Source organism: Pollicipes pollicipes, unplaced genomic scaffold (genome assembly GCF_011947565.3).
Source record: "Pollicipes pollicipes isolate AB1234 unplaced genomic scaffold, Ppol_2.1 Scaffold_5724;HRSCAF=6776_pilon_pilon_pilon, whole genome shotgun sequence".
NCBI classification, from domain to species: Eukaryota; Metazoa; Arthropoda; class Thecostraca; order Pollicipedomorpha; family Pollicipedidae; genus Pollicipes; species Pollicipes pollicipes.
Genome location: NW_023596746.1, coordinates 15,306,924 through 15,318,904, shown reverse-complemented (window position 1 = coordinate 15,318,904; position 11,981 = coordinate 15,306,924).

Here is an 11,981-nt window from a genome sequence, read left to right as displayed (position 1 = left end):
CTTAACACTTCTGTGTTGCAACTGTCGCAGCAAAAAAATTCCAGCTCCCAGTCCCTAGCGACAAAGTTCAACGAACTCGGACTACCACGACTCTGACTAAGTTTTATTGGATGGTCTTGAACAATTGCCAGTGCATCGGATAAGCACCTGAAGTATTTTAATGCGTGGTAGTTCACCACATAGTCATGTATCTTCATTTTTGAAAACTTTCAGTCGGGTCTGCAATAACTTTTTCTTCTGCAATTCTTGTGAGAAGGTCAATTATTGTAAGCGCCCATACGTTTGCACTGAAAGAGGACGGATACTGATGCGGAGTTTTTAGAATGCATGTTGCGCAAAAGGCATGAGTCTTGCGGCACAAGCACAGGGTTATCTTCATGTAGATATTTACTCTTCCAGAATGCCGTTTTCGCGATATATACACCTCCCTTCGCTGCAGAGGACTTAGCTGTATCATCAAGGCAGATCAAGGAAAACGAGAAGCTTAAGAAGGTAACCAGGTCACTTAAACACAAACCAGAGCAATATGTCGGCATGGATATTGTGACTCATGATGGCAAAGGCTGGAAAATAAAAGCTATTTGGAAAGGTGTATTGCCCGCGCGCACTTACGCAACGCACCGACAAAGTGACGAATGTTAAGTCAAACTACAGATGCAAAGTGGAGTACTTAGCGCAAACCATCGCAGTTTCTCATGGCGCGAAAAGGCTGTTGCCAGATTGATTTATAGAATTACATAACGTGACGCGCAAAACACTTGTGGTGGATGTTTCTTTAGGCCGCATAACTAAGTTTTAGCCATCATTTCATCGTTTGTTTTGATACGAACGCCTCGTGAATGTCCTAAAGGGGCTTCACAAGACTGAGTATCCTCAGCGCCGGCTATGGGTCCCTTCGTACCGCCCGAGCACCCGCATTACTGCATTCTTGGTAGGCGATTCTGTGGCGTCATCATTGGACTAAATCATATGGCACCAACGCTGCGGCGGCGTGAAAACGCTGTTCTTTGCGGGCTACACATGAATATTCCCCTAAACCAGATTTTTAGACCGAGCGCATTCAATGAAACATTTTTCGGGTGGGAAACGGCGTTGGTTTCCACCGGAGTTACAAAATTAGTGCTGAAATGCGCTTCCAGCCTGCACCTGACAGAGCCACGGGGCATCCTCTTCATCAGGGATTTATAAGAAAAACTTGTTCCGGAAGTGCTTAGAAATAGTCTGTATAAAAGGGTACAACACATAACAACACAGCGCGGTGATGAGAAGCGGTGGGCCAGACGGGCTTGCAACAACCTGGACGCGCATTGAGAAGTTGGAATGCACATCCTGCAGCCTTAGGGGAAAGGAGGGAGGGGGGGGGGGGGGCGTTGTTGAGGAGGATGAAGGTTTAGCCTGCCCTAATGGTGGTAGTGAACGTTGAACCCCGGGAGGTGTATTTGCAGAGCGTGCCATTTCAGCTCAAGATAGCAGATTTTCCTGTAAAATGGGACGATTTTCGGCAAGTTTTGCAATTCCTGCCAGTCAAAGAGTGGTAGCCGTATCTCAGCTCGGAAATAATCTTGGGGATATATAAGCGTAGGCGGGGTATTATTCCCAGAGTACCTTTTTCACCTAACCCATCCGATATTATGGATCTGCAAGTTAGCCAAGGACCAGGAAGACCATGTCATAACAACAGCGAAATTTTTAGCACCTGCCCTCCTAACCTAACATTATCTTATATTCACATTTCACTCCGTGTTGATAGTGCAGTACGAGGAAAAGTGGACAGTTATTGTCCATTTATACTTTTGGTATGAATATTACATGATATCCAAGTATTTACAATTAAATACTTCGTTTTACAAAGAGGTATTACACATACATATCCAGGCGCGTTGACTACGACGAATATGGCGCGGGGGCAGCAGGTGTTGCAGTACTTGCGGCGTCTGCATTGTCCGGTCCGCGGTCCGCAGTGGGGGTGGCCGCCCTGGCTGTCGTACGAGTCGCCTTAGCTGCCCCGGCGATCCTGTGCAGTTCCGCTTCTGTTTTAATTCTATGCGTGTTGCTTCCTTCAGCTGTTTTTATTTTCATTACGCAACCGTTGCTCCAGGCTACCCAGATCGTGTTGCGTCGTCTGAGCTGGCGAGCGACGTACATCACCTGATTCCTTTAAGTCAGGTTTTCTGTGACATACGCCCTCGTGATAGAGCCTGGCGTCAGACAGGGCTGCCTAGGTGGGCGAGCTGTCCGCAGCTGCTTACGGGCGCTCCAGACCTTTTCCTTCTTCGTGTAAGCCACGACCTTGACGATCAGCGGTCAGATGCGGCTGGCGCCGTCCGAGTTGGGCTGAGGTCCGCCGACCCGATGAGCGTGGTCGATGTCGCCTGGCTGAAGCTGGACGCCCATTGACCCAGCCTAGTCCTGGTAAAGTCAATGGCCAGGTGAGTCAGCTTTTCGTTTGGGGCTCCAGCTTCACGCACCAGACAGCAAGCCATTTGTCGGCGACTTGCAGCACGAGAAGGGAGTTAGCCCGTCCGCAACAGTGGCAAGTCCGACACGCCCAGTCTGTCAGCGACTCCGATGTTACAAAAACGTTCCATGACACAATCAAATGATGATGCATTAAGGAGCATACATACTAAAAGTGAACTTTTGTTGTCAAGAGCAGGCTTTTGCACTTCAAGCGGCGATCCACATTTGTTTGGGATTTTGATCTGAAGTAGCCACTTTGAAGATCATTTGGTGTAGTTCGCAGCGTTTTCCTTCTTGAAGAGTGTTCCACCTTTGTATGGTTTTTTGCTTAAAGGGAACCTTCCACATTGGAAGATATTCAAATAAGCATCAGGTATGATGAGAAAAGCTTGCTTGTAATTATTGGTAAGCTTCCGAGGTTCAGAAACGACCCAATGTAACAAAATTTCAAAGCTTGTAAAAATACGCCTCATTACGTCGCTGTTTGATGGCGTCATGCAATGGTTTTGTGACGACAGCAATACCTAGCAGCATCTGACAGCCAGACCTGAAGAATACCTCGGAGCACGAAAGCTAACGCCAACCGGCCATTTTCGTCGCCGGCGCTGTGTCGGGTGGCGTGTTAGTGAATGGGTTATTTGTGGATTTTTTGTCTTGGTATTGGTTGTAACAGAAGCTTTGGTGGGCTGTTTGACATGGGCAACGTAGCGATCGCCAGCTTTTATGTCACATTATTAATATCAAAGCAAGATATGCTGTAAAGACTGTCATATAGCGTCATGATTCTCTTACCGAAACCTGCCAAGGACTGCTGACGATGTCAATACTGTATTGTCCACTTATCTTTGCTCGCAGTACTGTATTCTTGACAGTAATACCATGTGATGTACACAGTAGTTACTTCCTTTATCATTCGTGACTGGAAATGCAGTTGCGTGCAAAAATTAATTAATCTGTAACATTGTTATGAAGTGATCACCAAAACATTGTTATTTCTATGGTAAAGGTGGCAAAGTTGAGCTACCAAGAATGTTTTCTTGCTTAGGAATATTCATGCATTTACTAGCTTAACCTGATACAGCCATTGTGATGTGCAACAGCATTCTCATCGGTGATAGCCCTTTGGCGTTGTTAAATCAGTTGTTACGTCATTCAAAAACTATAAGCTGTTGTCTCATAGGCTTGACATAAAAAAGTCAACCGATGTGGTACATTGTGTAATTGCACGGGTCAACAGTGTCATCGTGGCGAGCTTATACCAAGCATATGCAATAATGAACTGTGCTGACTCTTCCCTAGTGCCTACATGAGTTGCTAATACAATGGCATGCAACGGGTCAATTACATGCTGCAATACCTCAATAGATTCAAAATGTTGGCAAGATCATAAAGGAGCAGCAAATTTCCTTTCAACACCTCTGCAGCATGGGTGCTAGTGTTTCCTTTAGTTTGCCGACATCACTACCTTGTTATATTCAAACACAAACCTAAAGATGGAGGCAGGTATTAATATATCACATGTTATTGGGAGTCATTAAATTTAAAGAATAACAAAACAATGCTTTCTCAAAAGCACAAAACTCGCACACACACTCTCGTTCACATCAAGATCAATACAAGCCACTGGTACAGGCCACCAGTGATCAGACCGATTTCAAGCCCCTGATGCACGCTCTTTTGTCAAATGTGATCTCATACTTGCACAGCTCGCGGGACTATCAAATTTCAGGCTTTCTTACAATTTCCGCACAGTTTTTTAGATTATAACACCACGTTTCACCGTGAGCTCCCTTCGAAACAAAATCCCAACGGGCTTTCATGGTATTGCAGCTCAATGGGTTGTCCTTGTAGCGCACAATTTTTTGTTCAAGATTTAGATTTTGTAGTACAATATGTGTGAAATATTTAGTTAAATACATATCTTAAATTACTGCAATGTTTCCCTAATTTCATGCTTTGCTTACTCATTAACCCGTGTAAGGTTCTTCGCCCTGATACATAATGCGCCAACCGGGCAGTATGTAAGAAACACGCCAGTGGAAGAAAAAAAAGTCAGCTGGGGAAAAAGACAGATATGCCGTTGCGTCTTCTACTTTCAGAACATTCCGGAGAAGCGACCGTTATTGGGTGCCGTACTTATTTGAAGACAGTAGCGCTCTTTTTTATGACATCGACTTGTGGCCTAGAAATAAGGAAAAATTTCCCGTTCACTACGAGTGCCGTACAACACGACAGTGCTCACGCATACGTTCGCGACCCGCATTCAGCAGCGAAATCTTTGTAACAGCCAATCGTCTTCCACGGATAGTATCATACGTGCCGCATCATCGTTTTTGTGAATGTGTCAGCGGCCATGCCGTTTTGACCATAAGCAGAAAGCAGCCTGTAATATAACGGCGATCGCATGACGTTTTTATGAGGACATTAATGCCAATGTGACTTTGAAGTAGTCGCGCCCAATATACCTTTTCGCACTTTTTGCGGGTGCATAACTCAGGAACCAGAGCGTTTTGGGTCTTAAAAAGGACATGACCGTTAACTTCATAAAAAGTCCTCAAGATGGCTATCTCAGTTCAAAACCCCATACAAATATGAGACATTCCCTTTAAGACCTAAAACCCCATAGTTTCTGAGCTACACGCCCTCCAAGATTTCATTCCACTGGCGATGTGGCGTTCAAGGTCGAGAAAATGTAATTGTGGAGGCGTTCATATCTGGCACTCTTGAGCACGATTTCCAGAACATATCGGCCGTCAGTTGGCCCTCAACGCATGTTGTGCAAGCTATGCAAGATTCTAGCACGAATTATGTTTTGTTCATCACAACACAAGAAGTTCTAGTTTGCCTAGTCATTACGAATATCAGACTGGTTTCCAAATTACTTACGAATAGCGATATATCCAATTATATAAATGCAAGTAAGCGCCTTAAACGCAAGGATGAATATGCAAAAGCACCACGAGAAAGGGTCGAAACAGGAGCACCAAACAACATTTGGTTCAGCACACATCCAGCACCGCTGCGAGCCACCTCTCGGGAGAGTGAAGAACTACAAGTGAGTCCTGTCATACAAACGTTCCATGACGCAATCAAACATTGACGTACTGACAAGCATTTTTTTTTTTTTTACTATATTGAGAAGTTTTGTTGTCTGGAGCCATCTATTCTCTTGAAAACTATTCCAAAGTGATAAGTGAGCTTATTTTACCATATATGATGCTTGCTTTAATATTTTGTGCTGCGTTGAACGTTGTAGAACATCCCCTTAAGTTTTCGCCATCGCAAGCGACTTAAAGTTTTCGAACAGCGTATTTACACAAAAGGCTATTTTTGTCGCGTTTGACATTATTACCCAATTCATAGAAAGGTAGGCAGAGCATACTGAAAACGCTACACCGGACATGTCTTTTACCCCCTAATTGCCTATTCTGCCAGAGCCGCCTCTGACAGAAAAACTTCCGCAGTATATATTGCTGTGTGTTGAACAGTACCCTGTCACTGTTTATGACCCTATTTAAAGTAAAGCGCCACTTAGATGCAGCACACTTCGACATTTGGCCCTGCGTGTTTTATCATACCTTGCTCATCCTGATTCATCATAACAGTAACAACGGCCAAGGGTCAAGGTAAGCTATGGTCAAGGCCACCTTATCGTGCATAGCATGACTGTTGGGTGTTTCATGTTCACGCGACATAGGCAAGTCACCGGTCTGAAAACATGTGTTAGTGAGATTTGGTTGTCTTTAATGGTCGTGACAAACCATGGTGGTTCGACACACAGGCTCAACTCAAATAACCTCTGATGTGGCTGATTGTTAAACGAAAGCATTACCCTGGCTAGCAGGCAGGCACACCAGTTAATTAATCAGATGAAAGCATCGCAGAGAAAGATCAACTGCAAATTACGCATGCACGGGCAAAAATTGTCGTGCGGGTATTTCCTAATGACGTAACTCGGTGAGGGAACGTAAAAGGAAACGAAATTTCCTCGGCGGCGTTTTAAAGCAATCATTTGGCAAGTATTGAAAATGCGATAGGTCTGCTCGTGAGTGTTTCGGAAATTCGGAGCGTGGTTATTCGTTATCCGCCTTCGGCGGTCGGGGTAAGTGATGTCGCACTTAAGAAAGTGTGCGCCACTCAGTAATAAAATGGAAGACATAGTTTGAAACTCTAGCTTTTCATCCAACCGAGATTTGTTAACCGATGTTGCTGGCAATATCGCGATGAATGTTGCTATTGCTGTTGTAGAGGTGTGTCTTGATTATAAGGCATTTTAGTTCAATTCCTAGGGGTTAAAGCGATGGGTTTCCGACGCAGCTTGTAGTTTTGTCATTGGGTGGTAACAACCAGACAGTGGTAACAAGAGAACAGTCATGTGCAAAGTTGTAAGTGCATTACGTGCAATAGTTATGCAGGTAAGTTTTTTTCTTATTCGGGTGTCCGACTTAGGCGTTTGGTGGACCAGTTGATGATTTAGGATTTCAATGCATCTCATCAGTGTGAGCTTGCCTAGCAAAGCTTATAAAATCCGGCCCGCTCCTCGTCTGTGTCTTCTCCAAACCGACCCGATCTGTGGATAAATCCGCAGTCCGTTGGATTTAAGGAACCTGTTTGGCGTTACACGACGCCGACATCAGATCTGATGTCGGATCCCGGTCGCGGTGCCGTCCACGGGGCCAGTGCCGCGCCGCGCCGGGAGGTGCCACATCGGCAAAAGAGTAGCGCAAATAGGGTTTCTCTTCCACCGGCATGCCGCCAGTGCCCGCAAGCCTACCCATGGAAGCTGCCGAACCTAACCCACGTTGTCGCTGCGTCGATAGGCCGTATCGTGGATTACCATTATTTTATTATTATTTTTTAATTTCCGTAAGCGATGTAATTCGCCCTTTTTTAAGCATTCTGCTTGTCATCTGTCATTCACCGTTAAATCTAAGACATGCCTTTAAATCATCTCGTTCATGATCTAATGCGACCATTCATGATCTACTGCGACCAACCCGTGAGACCATGAGACCTAATGTCCAGTTGGTGTTGCGTTGTAACCTTTACGGTGGACAGGTGTTTTACTCTATGGCCAGGGTCATCATTGGACGTTACGGTTACGTGGTGATAAATCCGGGGCGCGAAAAAATTCAGCGAGTCCAGTTAGTAAGCTGGCTGGAATGCTGGCAGTAACTGATTGGCTGCAGTGATACGCCAGTGGTACAGCCCGTCAGACGTTGAGAGGACCAATAAGTATGATGTTAAGCGCCAAGTGTTTGTCAAAAATTTTGTGAATTGGTATGGCTTAGCCCTCAACCCCATTTCACGTGGAGATAACCATATTTTAACGGAGGTCGTCATGCTGTCGCGGCGCCGGGAAGGGATGGTGGTATGATGTTGGGGGAGGGAGAGATGGAGGGGGGGGGGGGGATGATAGCAGCGCCCACCGGCCGTTAGGAACAGGTTCTGGGCGTTATGGCGGCGGGCCGCAAATGTACCGAGAACAGCGCGAGGACGACGCCAAATGCGATCCAGCCGCCACCCGTTAGCGTCGTGCAGCGGTCCTGTCCGAAGGCAGCAGGCGGGAGATGGTCAGCCGGCGCGTAACCTCAGATCTCCGTAAGCCGAGAGCTCGCTGGTCAGGAGGCGGGGTCCCGACGCCGGGGATGCTGGACTGCACACGGAGCTGGACGCTCCAATTCACACATCGATTTAATGGATTATTTTTTTCGTGAAAGGATTCGACCGGGTTGAGCAGCAAACGCGTAACTTCAGCAGAATGGCCCTGTACTGGGCTGGAGCACGTGCCGAGCCGTCACATGGCTCAGCGATACGATACAGGGTGAGTTCTGTGAAATTACAGGAAATCACGCGGCCAGAGGGAGGCTTTCAAACTTAACGGTGAAATTTTACCTGGAAAAGGGTCATTTGAAGTTTTCTTCGGACGTGTTCGGGAACGTCCCAAACGTATTTGATAGCAAGCTATATGTCCAAGGCTCACTGAGTGTTGAATCTTTGAAGCTCTTGGTTTACTGGAGAAATGACCGACGCACTAAAAAAATGGGATGACTCTCATTTCTTCCAGTGGGTTATTCGGTAAACTTCAATACAACATCATATGTGATAAAGGTAGGTAAGATTTGCCTACCGAGCAGTGTCCTCTCCTGAAGGAAGTATGTGCTTAAATGCAACCAAGGGACTTCGAAACCATATTTATTCCGTTGGCTTCCACATTTTGAGTTTGAACTTAATCTTCCACATTATGAGCTGGAAAATATGGTGCAAAGTCGAAACGAAAGCATGAGCGGAGAGCAGGAAGAGTTGCATCAGTTTTAGCTCGGAGCTCTCTCCTGCTAGAACTAGAAAGGATAGGACTAAGATTCCTAAATCTGCAAACTGTAATAACATAACATTGTTTCATATGCAGAGAAGCAATTTTGGAGAGCTCGTCTTCGTGTTTTTTGGTAAAGGACTTCCGAATGGATCCGTTTCAAAGAGATAATCCGCCCCATCCGGGAGAAAATTCTATCGCCGTGGGGAAATTGTGCTGATGTTTTTTTTCAGAGGGTAAGTCGCATCGCAAGCAAGCTGAATGCATTACGACTTGTGGACGTGCGCTTGTCTGTGTTCTTTTTTTGGAATTCGTCGTGATTGTGCCATGACAAACTTTTACCATTTTAACCAGTCAGTGTTTGTTTTATTACTGCCGCCACCTCGGTTCTGTTGCTCATGTTGAAATTATGGGTCTACATAGGTAATAAAAATGTCCATTTGCTGTCCCCATGCCAATAAGTCAAGGCAATCATGACAGTCAATCAACGTCGGTAAGTCTATAAGACAGTAGTATTAGCCTTATTCCTCGGAAAAGCCAAGATAATGGAGATCTAGGGTGGTTGATATTTCGGCAACATGCCTTTGCTTCTTTTGTTTCGATAAAGGCATGTTGCCGAAATATCACGCAAGCTATATCTCCTTTCTCGTGTTTTTCGGAGGAATAAGGCTAATACTGCTGTCTTACCTATGTGAAAAATGATCCTCGCTAATGCACTGAACAGCCAACGTCGGTAAGTCATTCAATAACGCGTTGTCGCTACATTATATCACCGATACAACATGTCCCATGCATAGCTGGTGCAGGTTGTACCACGGACGTCTTGGAAAAAAGTTTGCGCCATCCTAAAATCCTTGGCTAACAGATGCCAAATGCCTTGCAATATGGGCAACACGTGGACTTACCAAACGCTCAGCAAAGCATTCACATTGGTCTAGTTATACCGTAAGCCCTTAAATGCACATTTACTTCCATCGCTATAGTTTTCAATGATACCAAAAAACAACGAAAAACAACAGCTATGTCGCACTCACCCCAAGACGTGTACTCGTTTGCGCCCGGAAAGGCGCTGCAAGCTAGAGTGAGCTGCTATCCGCCAGCTGAGTGACTAAAGACTACCAACCATCGCGTAGATTTTGAATAAACCGCACCGACACTACTTGGACATGATGCAGCTCACCCCAAGTCCCCCTATCCAGCTCAGCGTCTTCCGTCTTCGCTGTTGTTTTGTCAACACTGAGAAATGGCCGCGCACATCCGCAAGTTGGCAGCTTTTCGGTGCAGTAGCTGCATCCAACGCCACAGCGTCATGACGCATGGTGGCGCGCAGCGGGTTGCGCTGCACATTTGCTGGAATGTTTAGAGAGTAATATCTGTACATGTATGCCAAGAAGTTCGGTTTTAATCAGGCCGATTACTGCTTGTTGTGATAGTGAATTACTAACCTAAGCCACAGTCTGTAGATTATCCACACGAAAACTCATTGGCGAACGTTTTTCACCGCCTAGCAAAGTGCGTTATTTTACAATTCCGGAACAAAAACAAACCATAGCACGCCGTAGACAGCCGTGGCACATACGCTGCGCATGACTTGGGCACGCGCTTTGAGTTGCATGGACCCCGTTCGTGGGGCAAACTGTGAAACGATGCACGCCTTGAGCCATGATTCATGACGCAAGGTACTCAAGCCTCTATTGGCTTTCATGAGTGATAAGTGTATGAAGGATGTCTTCCTGGTCGCGCCGCCCGTCTGGGATTTAGAAACTTGAAACTGTAATATCACTCTGAGGCTCCGTGAGTGTTTTTTGAGATACAATACCGTAATGAGTAATGTCAAATTTCACTTGTGATAATTACGGCTAAAACCTCAATCCAATTTACGAAGTCAGATAACAAAACTATACCTTAATGCTTGATGTGGGTTTTCTTCTTCGAACAGTTTTTGTACAGAAGTACTAAAAGGCCGAAGATACTTATTGGTTATTCTACCGCGTACAATGCAGGAAAGAATGAGAAAGACTAGTTGCAGCAAATGGTGTTCTCACCTAATAATCATCATTTTTTATCGTAAGTTTTTCCTGCTCAGTTGTGTCATGCGCTCGTGTAGCCGGGTGGCTCGTACTTAATCTGATATAAAGTGGGTGTATGAGTATCAAGCCAACTAGGCAGAGGATTTGTGTTGGTCGTAAACTTTTTCAACCCGCACTTTAAAAAAAAACAGCATCAGAATATTTTTGAGTGGATGGGTTTCCGGGATTTGAGCTCACGCTAAGCAGAACTTGTGCTGGTGAGCCCTCGCCCCTTCCTTCCGAACGTGCAATGCCAACATGCCGCAGTGCTCGGCACGGTCCGTCCTGCGCTCTGACGTCACCTGACCTTAAACGCGGCCGCTGCCACTGGCCGCCGGCCATATCGATCAAAGGCAAACAGCAATCGCCCAAAGCGGCTAGAACCCATCCCGCCATTGGTAAGTGTATGGCAACATAGGTGCTCTAATCAGCTGAGCCAACGGGCATGATGTACAGCTATTTGATTTCATAAGCAGGCGCAAACTGGAAAATTCATGCGATTCAATGCTACACCTGCCGCATCTCTTGCCGCGACCACAGACAGCCAGGTGATGTTTAGAATAGAGACGGAGCCGGAGCAGGCAGGAATAAAAGCTTTGCAAGTATAATTTGTAGGTACACAGGATGGTACTTATCTACGCCGTGTACCTCCAGCATCTAAAACACTCCACCTGTTGACAGATTACGCAAGCGTACTGCCTGACAAAGCAGCTACCACTTTATATGGTAGATCATACTCACAAAGTAGATGCGAGCAGACCCAGCATTCAGTTTGATAATCTACGGCTGCCGAGTTATCCAACCAAATTTGCCGCTCAGGCATCCGTCGCGGCCAGGATGACTGCACCGCCGCCATTTTGCATAGCTCATTCGAAAACGAGCGGCGCCTCCATCTTGCCTGCTCCAAGCCCAAGCCCAAGGTCCTCCCAAGGACGCAGGCCTGGTGACCGCCCACGCTCTTTGTTTTCATAAGCGTCAACGACCGCTTGCTGTTGGTGTTCTTGATCGGTGGACTGCACTGCCATCACAGGAACACCAGTGGTTCAGATAGATTAATGGCGGGCCTGGCCGGGCTGCTGTGTCCGCCTTTAAGCGCTGGCTTATAGCATTTCAGACATTAGCCCGTGCGGATAGCATGG